The 12,196-nt window shown below is 38.3% G+C and overlaps 1 non-coding gene across 1 annotated transcript; it reads left to right on the forward strand.

Annotated features, from left to right (window-relative positions):
* Positions 1-614: 614 nt before the first annotated feature.
* LOC132484742 (U6 spliceosomal RNA) lies at positions 615-720 on the forward strand. Its single transcript, XR_009531295.1, has one exon. It is a non-coding gene; the product is annotated as a U6 spliceosomal RNA (small nuclear RNA).
* The last annotated feature ends 11,476 nt before the right edge of the window (positions 721-12,196 follow it).

The raw sequence follows: 12,196 nt of genomic DNA on the forward strand, positions 1-12,196 counted from the left end.
TTAAAGTACCATTCCACCATTATTTGAAGTCCCCCACCAAGTTTTGTTATATCTGTTTTCCACTCAGCACCTAATTTTGCAATGCAACAGCATTTCGAAGATGGATTTTACAAAACTCAAGGTAAATGATACACATAAGTAAATGCACTAAAGTAAGAAATTTATAACATTTATATATGAAAATTAGAACACTATTAAAAGCAAAGCAATGTGTCTTTTATCATGCTGTTTGCCCTGAAAAAAAATGATTTCTAAAGAAATAAAAGGATTAGATATAGGAAGAGAGATCAGAAGGACATGATGACTGTAATTGTTTTATGTTCTTAAAGCATTTATGACAATAAGGTATTCAATATATCATCAGCATTCCCAATGTTAATTATTCATAAAAACAACTCTGGCATCCATCCAACTGTAAATACAATTAATTTGCTTCTGTCCTTCAAATACAAAATAAAATCCATGTTGTAATTTTTTCCTCAAGAAAAAAAATTGAATTTTAATTTTTTCAAAGAATCCTAATTTTTTCTACTAAGGTATTTGTCAAATATAACACATAAATATTAAGAATATTTTTTGTTAATTTTTCAATCATTGACTAATATCTAATCCTTGTGCTTGCTTCAGCAGCACATATACTAACATTGGAACAATGCTGAGAAGATTAGCATGGCCTTGTGCAAGAATAGTATTCTATCCTTTTAAGGAAAAAACTTCATGGAAATTAAAATTGGATAAGATGTGTTAGAAAATACTGGATTTTAAAAATAAGTACATATTTCAGTTAGCTCTGTTGCCTAATTTTTTTGCTTCTTATAGTACAGAGGCATACCTCAAAGATATTGTGGGCTTAGTTCCAGATCATTGTAACAAAGTGAATATTGCAATAAAGTCAGTCATATATATTTTTTGGTTCCCAGTGCATATAAAAGTTATGTTTACACCATGCTATTGTCTATTGTATGCAATAGCATTATATCTACAAAAACAATGTACATACCTTAATTAAAAAACATTTATTGCTAAAAAAATGCTAACCATCTGAGCCTTCAGCGGGTCCTCACAGTACCATCAAAGATCACTCATCACAGATCACCATAACAAATATAATAATAATGCAAGGGTGAAATATTGAGAGAATCAATCACCAAATGTGACACAGAGACAGACAGTAAGTAAATGCTGTTGGGAAAATGGCACCGATAGACTGAGTCAACACGGTTGCCGCAAACCTTCAACTTGTAAACTGCAATATCTGTGAAGCACAGTAAAGCAAAGTGCACTAAAACGAGGTATGCCTGTAATGTTCTCCTCCATAATTTTGGTTATTCATAAGCACTGATGAGAGCATTGCTGTCTTATTTATATCGGTGTTTGCTATACAATTGTTTTGACCTTTGTTTATGCTTAAAATTTTTTACACAAAAATATTTGAAAACTGTTTTGTTCACATTGTGGAAATATTCTGGATCTCATTTTTGCTGTGCAATGATATTACCATTAACTTAGCAGCTTGAAACAGCACAAGTTTATTTTCCCAATGTCAGTGGTCAAGAATCCAGGTATGATTTAGTTGAGTTTTCTGTTTTAAGGTCTTACAAGTCTGTTATCAAGGACATGCTGGTTAGGGCGGTGGTGTCATCTGAGGTTCAATTGAGGAAGGATGCACTTCCAAGTTCATATGGCTTGGTAAGATTCAGTTCCTTAAGGTCTGTCATCCTGAGATCTTCAGTCATCTGCTTGCTGTCGGCTGGAAGCCACATTCAGTTCCTTATCACTTGGACCTTTCCATAGCACAGCTGAAATGCCAGCAAGGATAAGAGTTAGCAGAGAGAGTTTTCTAATAAGACAGAAGTTGTGAGTTATGATCTTAATCTGTATTTCTCTTTTTGCACCATTTCTGTACTGTTTTGATTAATGTAGCTTTGTAGTATAAAGTCGGGGAGCCTGATTACTCCAGCTCCGTTTTTCTTTCTCAGAATTGCTTTGGCTATTGGGATCTTTAGTGTTTCCATACAAATTTGAAAATTTTATGTTCTAGTTCTGTGAAAAATGCCATTGGTAATTTGATAGGTATTGCATTGAATCTGTAGATTGCCTTGGGTAGTATAGTCATTTTGACAATATTGATTCTTCCAATCTAAGAACATGGTATCTCTCTCTATCTGTGACATCTCATCACCTTTGCCATATTCTCTAATTAGAAGCAAGTCATGGGTCCCATCCACACTTAAAGACAGGAGATTGCACAGGGCATGAATACTAGGAGATGAGGAAAATGGGAAGCCACTTTACAATCTGTCTTTCAAGCCAATTAACAATTTATTTTCATTGATTTTAGAGAACAGACTTACTGCACAACCGTTTGAAGTAATTTCATAATAGTTATGTTTATGTGCAACTTCAGCTCCCAGAGTACATATGGTATGTAGTCCTTGAATATTCACTGGCATGGTCTGTGGGTAAGTTCACCTGTAGGAAATTCATTATTTCATCTATTTTCTGGTTAAAGAGGATGAGACATAACTTGGTTTGACTAATGATTATGTGTCATGTATTGGCATAGGGATCTTAATTAGGTCTTATTTAATCAGTATGGATATTGCAAAATTTATCTTTTTACATCTGGCTAGAAGGAATCAAATAAATTCATGCATATGTACGTGCATAAGTAAACAAAATATAAATAGCTGCCCTCCTTTGGTAATAAAAATGTTGGGTAGGATGAAAGAAAAAAGAGAAGGGACTAAAAACAGACTTAAACAACAACAAAGAAAAACAGAACTTGTAAACAAGTGAGATATTTGAGGGCTCAAGGCCTTTTAAGACTAAGGATTCTAATCTCCCATCATTTTGTGAAGTCTCATTCATATGTTTTATATGGTTTTATATGGTGTTCATGAATAATACAAAAGACCTCGTCAGTTTACCTTTAAATCTATTGGAGATGTTCGGCAAATGAAATTTGTGGGAAATGAGAAAAGGCGGAATGAGTTTAAAATCTGGCAAGAAGAAGAAAAGAGAGTAACTTGTGTGTGGCAAGGTTCCAGGAACTTTGAGGCAGAAGTAATAAAGGCTGCCCAGAATTCACGGAAATTACAAGAAAGCCTTGGGCATTCCACAGAGGGCATCTAAAAGATGAAGGTAACTTTGATGACTCAAGCTCAAATTTACAATGATTCTATAGGGGGGAATATTTGAATCTCTCTCTTATAATGAAACATAATCTCAAGGAAGATAATGATTTACCTAAGATGCCCCAGTTAGTGATTACAGGAGTAGGACTCATACTTGGGTGAGTCTAACTCTACATCAAATGTACCTTCCACTGCAATCTGGATGGATGCCACAGGTGGAGGGAACTGGAAACAGCTGTAACAGTTCAAGGAAGGTTGTATCGTAATCTCGTATCATTGTGTGTGTGTACGTGGTGTGTGACTCAAACAATGAAAATATAAATGGTAGTCAATAATCAAACAGTAAATATTTATGAGGACCAAGCCTTACAGGGCAGTGAAGTTACAATAACTTAGTATGTACATCCATTTAAAAATAATTACTATAAAACCTAAGTGTGAAATAGTGACAAAACTCAAACAGTTCAAACAAAGGCTGCTTTTGGCATGTGATGTAAGGCTATAATATTAGAATGGAGGCTTTACAAATAATTGTATTCAAATATTTAATTAAAATAGCATTAAATTTAAGATTAAAGGACATAACAGTCATGACTGTTACTATACATTTTTCATCCAGGACAAACTGTAAAATACTATAATGCATTTCTCTTTAGCTCTGTTAAAAATTTTTGGCAAATGATATGTAGCTATTTTAATAAATTTTATAGAAATCGGACTTCCCAAAATAAACGAATATCTGTGTGCTTGTAAAAATTAGAACTCTGAACACCATTTGAGCAATTAAAGGAAACGACTTATTAATTCAGAAAAAAAACTTGCATAAATGTGAACTGGTGTGTGGAGAATAATTAAGTTGTAATTCCAAAAGGTTAATGTAGTGATTTACTTGTCCTGATTTTTTAATTTAGATATTAGTGCAGATTTTTGCAATATGGCAAACCAGTGCATGATTTATGTTCCAGTACATATGGGAATTGTACATCTGTGCTAAGGTTTTTGTATGTTACTCTACAATTATTTGATATCAATATTTTTACATACTGCATGCCAAATTGTATTAGCATTTAGGTTTCAAAAGTTTTCAACTATTCTGAGTGCAACAATACAATCAATTTATATATAAAGGTGACTGATGAATGTCCTTGTAAAAGAGCAAACAGTGAATTTATTATGCTCTATAGTGTTGTAACAGATATTTAATTTTCCTTATTTACCACTCAAAGTCCCACTTTATTTTGGGCACAATTTCTCAGGCAAATTTTGTTCATTTAACTTACTTTACCTTTTCTTCTTTTTCCAAATTGACAATAGTATTAATCAGGTTCCTAGAAAAAAATGAAAAAAAAAACTATTTACCATATTAAACTATAAAATTTCACAACTAAAATTAAAATTTATAATGTGTTGCTATATTATAATTACAGTATATATTTTAATTCCTCTTATGCTATTGGTATTACCCTACAGTTGAGACTGGTAAGTACCTTTTAGTTTATACACTGTACTTCTAAAAGGTAGACATGCATAGTGTTTAAATTTGTATACTGGTATATGTTGTATAAGTACAGTGTGATTTGGAAATAAATTTGCATTTGAAGACCTTTTGCTAAAAAATAGTATTAGAGAACCAGTTTTATTACTTTCATAAGGAATGCATTTTTTTTTTTTTTTTTTTGCGGTATGCGGGCCTCTCACTGTTGTGGCCTCCCCCGTTGCGGAGCACAGGCTCCGGACGCGCAGGCTCAGCGGCCATGGCTCACGGGCCCAGCCGCTCCGCGGCATATGGGATCCTCCCAGACCGGGGCACGAACCCGTATCCCCTGCATCGGCAGGCGGACTCTCAACCACTTGCGCCACCAGGGAGGCCCAGGAATGCATTTTTAAGTGTTCTTAAAGCATTTATCTGATAAAATGCACTAGATAATATTCTTTTTGAAAATTCTAGATTATTGGAGAGTATTTTAAATCATGTTAACTATATTGACCAATCTATTTGGCAATTTAATAGCTTAAATTTTTAATGTAATGTTTAATGATGGTTGTGTTACTGACCAGGATTCTTGGCCTCCTTAATAGAAACAGATAAGAGGCCAGATGAGAAACTCAGGTAAGGCTCTACTGGGATTCGTGCTGCAGCATGAGGGAGGGAAAACAAACAGGTTCCCTTGCTCTCTCCCTGATGGGGGTGGGGAAGGCGACCAGCTGGTTCCTTATATGGGATGAGGGTAGGGGGTGGGTCCAGAGGTCAAGCTGGAGGAGTGGCTTAGGTGGTCTGCCCTCCCCCTTGGTGGTGCTGTGTGCAGGGGGCAAGCCCAGTACCCTGCTTTTGCTCCCAGCTCCTCAGTGGCAGTTGGGTTTTTGGTCTTTTTGTATCTTGTTCGTAATTTGCCCCAACTGTGCATGCATGCAGTTATTTTTAGTCCCTTATACTTTCCTTGTATTTTGTTGCTGGGGGAGATATCTGTCCATGTGCAAGCACTGCAGCAAAGGGTCTCAGGTCCCAGCCTGTCTCATTCCCTCTTGAGGGATTCTACACCCCTTTTTCTTAAGGGTTAAGGGGCCAAATGTCTCTTCTGAAATTTCTTCATGCTGGACATGGGCTGCAGACCCTAGCCTACCCTAGAGGTGTAGACGTCCCTTACTGACTGTTCCAAGGAACTGTAGCTACCTGGGCCACCTCCTCTGGAATGGGTTGAATTCTTTGAAGCACGAGTCTTATATGAAACTGTTGGAGCCTAGAAGACACAAACTTAACCAAAAGATTAAACAAACAAGGGCCAAAAAAGAGAAGAACAATAGCCACTAAAGGGCCTAGAAAGGGAAACAACCAGGTTAACTTAGGGCTTCCTTTACTGCTGACCAGATAGTGGAAGTGGTATCACCCCTGCTAAAATTGTGAAGCCATTCTGCTTGGGTGTGTATTTCCTTAATATTAACTTCTACCTGTCCTGTTGCTTTGATCCAGGTGCAGCCGAAAGTTATCACACAAACTCCACCTTGTTCTGCCAGAAGGTCATCAAGAGCCAGATGATTGTCAAGAACTACATTAGCCAAAGGAAAAAGAGAGGTCTTAAGTCATGTTAAGGCTTGTCCTGTTTCATCATATAACCAAGCTGTCTGGTGAGATTTCTCGGTGTTGCTTTATGATAGGTAAAGCCTCCCCAGAGCTGCTAGTCCTATGGCCAGCCCTTCCCCTGTTAGGATCATTCCTAGTGCTCTCTGGGTTCGGTGGTGAGCTGGAAGGGTCCTGTTATAAAAATACCTTATTCCTATTGTCCCTATAGTGCACCCTCCTATGAAATGGACAATGCATTTACAGGCTATAGCTTGGCTGGAAAAGGACAGGGCCTGGCCATAATTCCATAACATATGATGGTTTGGGTGTCTGAAGAGGAAAATAAACCCTCCAGGGGTGCAGACCTGAATGTCTGTCTCATGGTTGTTAAGAGTGGACAGTTTCTGAAGGATGTAACTGTCGTTAGTACTTAAACAATTAGGGAACCGCAGACCATTAAGCTGATAATTAAGTGTATAAAGCTCTACAACATTTTTAACAAGATGCTCGTGTATGATCCTGCTGACACCATCAGAGGGTCACACTCCATAGGCCAGATCACTATTTGCCTGGAATTCCACAGGTGGGTTGAACTGGACTGACCAGGTGGATGGGCCATTTCCTTCCCACCACTCACATTCCCCTTCCATGTTGTTTAGGGAGACTGGGCCATAGTTTGAAACAGGGCACGTGGGTAAGGCTGTAGGTACAGTTTATCCCTATTATAAGAGGTAGGATATCTGGTGTCATTATATCTTGGGGGGTTCTCAGGGCATGTGAAATAAATGCTACTTGTGCAGTTTAACATAGTGTGCCCCACACCTCGGGTCCAGTCGTATGGGGGTAGTCACGTTAAAAGCATTGGAATCACACCCTGGAAAGTTCAAGTGTGACTAGCAGAGGTCGAGGGGGTAGCAGTTGTCCCTGATTTAGATCATTAATTACCACTGGACCCAGCCGGTTCAGGGGAAATGCAAGAGGACCAGTAGCCAGCTGGGGGTGTTGATGGCATATCCAGCATTCTTTTAAATGTTCCCCTTTAGATACAATTCTGGAAATACTGATAAGTGTATTTTCTTGCCACTGTCCCCTTGTTACAGGGACTAGTAAGGTGGACAAAGTCAATGGGAGGAGCATTTCTGTGGGACAGTGTTTCCCTTAAACCCAGCATGGACAAAGGAGCTCCTTTCCTGGTGGCAGTGGCTGAGCAAACTGGTGGAATGCAAGCAAGAGTACAATAGCAAGAATGGCAAAAGTCCAACCCACCACATCATTTTACTTATCTGTCAATGGTACCTGTATTCTGAAGAGGTATCTCAGATTTTTCTACCGGCTCACGGGTGTATTGTTCTTCTCTTGTGACCTGCAGGGTCGCTGGAGGTAAAAGCTTTTAGTCTGGTTAAATGTATCCAACTAGATATCCCTTGCAGTTTGACACCAACTAAAATTGGTGTCTAAATTGGGGGTGGCTAAAATTACTTTATAGGGGCCCTTCCATTTTGGCAATAATTCACCTTTGGGGGACCCCTCTTTCCAGGTTTTAAGAATAACTTGATCCCCAGGGTTTATGTGGGAAGGATAAGCTTTAGAAACAATCTTAGAGTGTCATTTTATTCACTCAACTTAACGTTATACAGGAAAGGGCTATCTGGGGAGTGAGTCTTAGTAAATACAAAACTCAACAGAATTTGATATCCACTGAAACAATCGTTTTCTCTCTAAAATACCCTATTTACCAAATATATCCAAATTAAGATTAATTAATTTGTTTGCAAATTAAGCCTAATTTCAATAAACTTGGTTTGATTACTTATGTAAGTGTAATTTATCACATAGGTCCTTTAAATTGGCTGTGTTAGAAATTTTTATAAGGAATCTCAGACTAAAGTTTTAAAAGGCTGCTCAGGGCCAGGAAAGCAATGCCAAGGGCTTATCACAGATTCTGCTTTACAGATTTGGATGAATTCCTCTCTTTTTGAGGTGTCTGAAAAATACCTTGAGATTTCCTGCACTCGTTAGGAGGTGGCCTTTCTTATTTATCTAATAAAGCTTCTGGGAATATGAGTTTCCAATTTCTGGAGGGATCAAGTAGAGGGAAAAAATAAATGTTTCAGTTCTACTTAGGGATGTAAGTTTATGAACCTGCTCTAAATTATAATTAGCTTGAAAGGAAGGGTTTCCTTATATCTGGAAAATGCAGATTAAAAGGCAGTAATATTTCAGAAGACCTAAATAGACATTTCTCCAAAGAAGACATACAGATGGCCAAGAAGCACATGAAAAGCTGGTCAACATCACTAATTATTAGAGAAATGTAAATCAGAAGTACAATGAGGTACCACCTCACACCAATTAGAATGGGCGTCATCAGAAAATCTACAAACAACCAATGCTGGAGAGGGTGTGGAGAAAAGGGAACCCTCTTGCACTGTTGGTGGGAATGTAAATTGATACAGTCACTATGGAGAACAGTATGGAGGTTCCTTAAAAAACTAAAAATAGAATTACCATATGACCCAGCAATCGCACTACAGGGCATATAGCCAGAGAAAATCATAATTCAAAAAGACACATGCACCCCAATGTTCATTGCAGCACTATTTACAATAGCCAGGTCATGGAAGCAACCTAAATGCCCATCGACAGACGAATGGATAAAGAAAATGTGGTACATATATACAATAGAATATTACCATAAAAAGGAACGAAATTGGGTCATTTGCTGAGACATGGATGGATCTAGAGACTGTCATACACAGTAAAGTAAGTCAAAGTGAAAAACAAATATCGTATATTAACGCATATATGTGGAACCTAGAAAAATGGTACAGATGAACCGGTTTGCAGGGCAGAAATTGAGACACAGATGTAGAGACCAAACATATGGACACCAAGGGGTTAAGCGGCAGGGGGGTGGGGGTGTGATGAATTGGGCAATTGGGATTGACATGTATGCATTGATGTGTATAAAATTGACTAATAAGAACCTGCTGTATAAAAAAATAAAATAAAATTCAAAAAAAGGCAATATTTTAGACAAAAGTGAAAAAGTATAACCATATCCATCAGTTTAATAAACCCATGTAATTAACAGTTTTTTAAAGCCATCAGGTTTACCCAGTTCAGTGGTGTGATATGAAAGTTACCAAAAACCTGTACTTGTCAAAAAACCCTTTCTATGAATCTTCCTGGAGATTAAACAGTTTTACAAAGCATCAGCTTATCTTTATGAATGACAAAAGACTAAAAGGGCACAAACACCTGATCACAAAGAAACTTGATTATAATAACTAGAATTATGACTGGTAACATTTTATCAGGACATACCAGATTTTAAGGAAATCCATTTATCAGGACATACCAGATTTTAAGGAGCTCCATAAAATTCTTAGAATATCTATATTAATAACATTCACCCATATGATACAACCTAAGAAGATTTAGTACTCATTTGAGAATGATTCTCATGTAATTTAACATACCAAATGAACCCAGTTAGTTTAGGATTTCTCTTTGGGATGGTCCAGGGTCCCTCTGAAGCACCCCAAAGTTAGCAGGTCAAAATTTTAATTAGAATTTGACATTTGGGAAGTCTGTCAAAAATATCAAAAAAATTTAAAACACCTGATCAGATAGAAGGATCATATGTCTCTGTGAAACAATTCTGATTCATTTAACCAAAGTGACAATAAAAGATTTCAAGGGCAAATAGGGACAGTTTATTTAAAGGCAAAGAAATTTGCATAATCTGCTGTCAGAAGCAGCATTCCAAGAAAACTCTGTTCTCTTAAGAGAGAGAAACCAGCTCACAGCACTTCAGCCTGAGATTCCAGGCGTAGTCATCTTAAATTGAGGTGTTACGAGCAGCTCTTCTGCACAGTGTCCACCAAAGTGTGGTGTCAACGCAGCAGTTCTATGTTGGAACTCTAATCTGACATGTTAGGTGCAAGACCTCTGCACCCTAAGTGTACTATACACAAGGGCAAGTGAGTGCACTACATTACAGAGAACAATCTGGAGCCCAGAGGGTGGAGACAAGATGGCAGAGTATAAGGACTTGAGCTCACCTCCTCTCATGAAAACACCAAAATCACAACTAAGTGCTGAACAAACATCAACAAAGTCTGGAACCTATGAAAGAAGATATTCTACATCCAAAGACAAAGAAAAAGCCACAATGAGATGGTAGAAGGGGCACATTCATGATACAATCAATCCCATACCTGCCGGGTGGGTGACCCACAAACTGGAAGATAACTGTATCACACATGTTCTCCCAAAGGAGTGAGAGTTCTGAGCCCCACATCAGGCTTCCTAGTCTAGGGGTCCAGCATAGGAAGGAGAAGCTCCCCAGAGCATTTGGCTTTGAAGGCCAGTGGGGCTTGACTGCAGGAACTCCACTCTTGGAGGGCACACACAGTCTCATGTGCAGCGGGACCCAGGGAAATAAACAGTGACTTCATAGGAGCCTGGGCCAGACCTACCTGGTGGTCTTGGAGGGTCCCTGTAGAGGTGGGGTTGGGGGGTGTGGCTCACTGTGGGGACAAGGAGACTGGTGGTGGAGGTAATGGGGAGTACTCATTCGTATGAACTCTCCTGGAAGTGGCCATTTTGACACCAAGACCAGGGCCTACCCAACAGCCTGTAGTCTCCAGTTCTGGGATGTGTCAGGCCAACCAACAGGGCAGGAATATAGTCCCATCCATCAGCAGACAGCCTGCCTAATGTTTTCCTTAGCCTAGAGCCAACTCTAAACACACCCCTTGAGATGGCCCTGCCCACCAGAGGAACAAGACCCAGCTCCACCCACCAGTGGGCAGACACCAGTCCCTCCAACCATAACTCACCATAATAAAGGCCATATATGACAGACTCACAGCTAACATCATACTCAATGGTGAAAAGCTGAAAGCATTCCCTCTAAGATCAGGAACAAGACAAGGATGTCCACTCCCACCACTTTTACTCAACATAGTTTTAGAAGCCCTAGCCATGGCAATCAGAGAAGAAATAGAAATAAAATGAATCCAAATTGGAAAAGAAGGAGTAAAACCATCACTGTTTGTAGATGACATGATACTATATATACAAAATACTAAGGATGCTACCAGGAAACTACTAGTGCTTATCAATGAATTTGGTAGAGTTGCAGGATACAAAATTAATACACAGAAATCTCTTACATTCTTGTACACTAACAATGAAAGACCAGAAAGAGAAATTGAGGAAACAATCCCTTTTATCATCGCATCAAAAAGAATAAAATACCTAGGACTAGTCCTACCTAAAGAGGCAAAACACCTGTACTCCAAAAACTATCAGACACTGATGGAGGAAATCGAAGATGACACAAATGGATGGAAAGATAGACCATGTTATTGGATCAGAAGCATCAATATTGTCAAAATGACTAGACTACTCAAGGCCATGTACAGATTCAGTGCAATCCCTATCAAATTACTGATGGCATTTTTCACAGAACTAAAACAAAAAATTTTTAAATTTGTATGGAAACACAAAAGACCCTGGATAGCCAAAACAATCCTGAGAAAGAAAAACAGAGCTGGAGGAATCAGGCTCCCTGACTTCATACTACACTACAAAGCTACAGTAATCAAAACAGTATGGAACTGGTGCAAAAAGAGAAATATTGAGCAATGGAACAGGATAGACAGCCCCAAAATAAACCCATGCCCCCTGGGGTCAAGTAATCTATGACAAAGGAGGCAAGAGTATACAATGGAGAAAAGACAGTATCTTCAACAAGTGGGGCTTGGCAAACTGGACAGCTACATGTAAAAGAATGAAATTAGAACATTCTCTAACACCATACACAAAAATAAACACAAAATGGATCAAAGAACTACATGTAAGGCAGGACACTATAAACCTCTTAGAGGAAAACCTAGGCAGATCACTCTCTGACATAAATTGCAGTGATATCTTTTTGGAATCATCTCCTAGAGTAATGAAAATAAAAACAAACATATGGGACCTAATT

The sequence above is a fragment of the Mesoplodon densirostris genome, chromosome 2 (genome assembly GCF_025265405.1).
Source record: "Mesoplodon densirostris isolate mMesDen1 chromosome 2, mMesDen1 primary haplotype, whole genome shotgun sequence".
Lineage (NCBI taxonomy): Eukaryota > Metazoa > Chordata > Mammalia > Artiodactyla > Ziphiidae > Mesoplodon > Mesoplodon densirostris.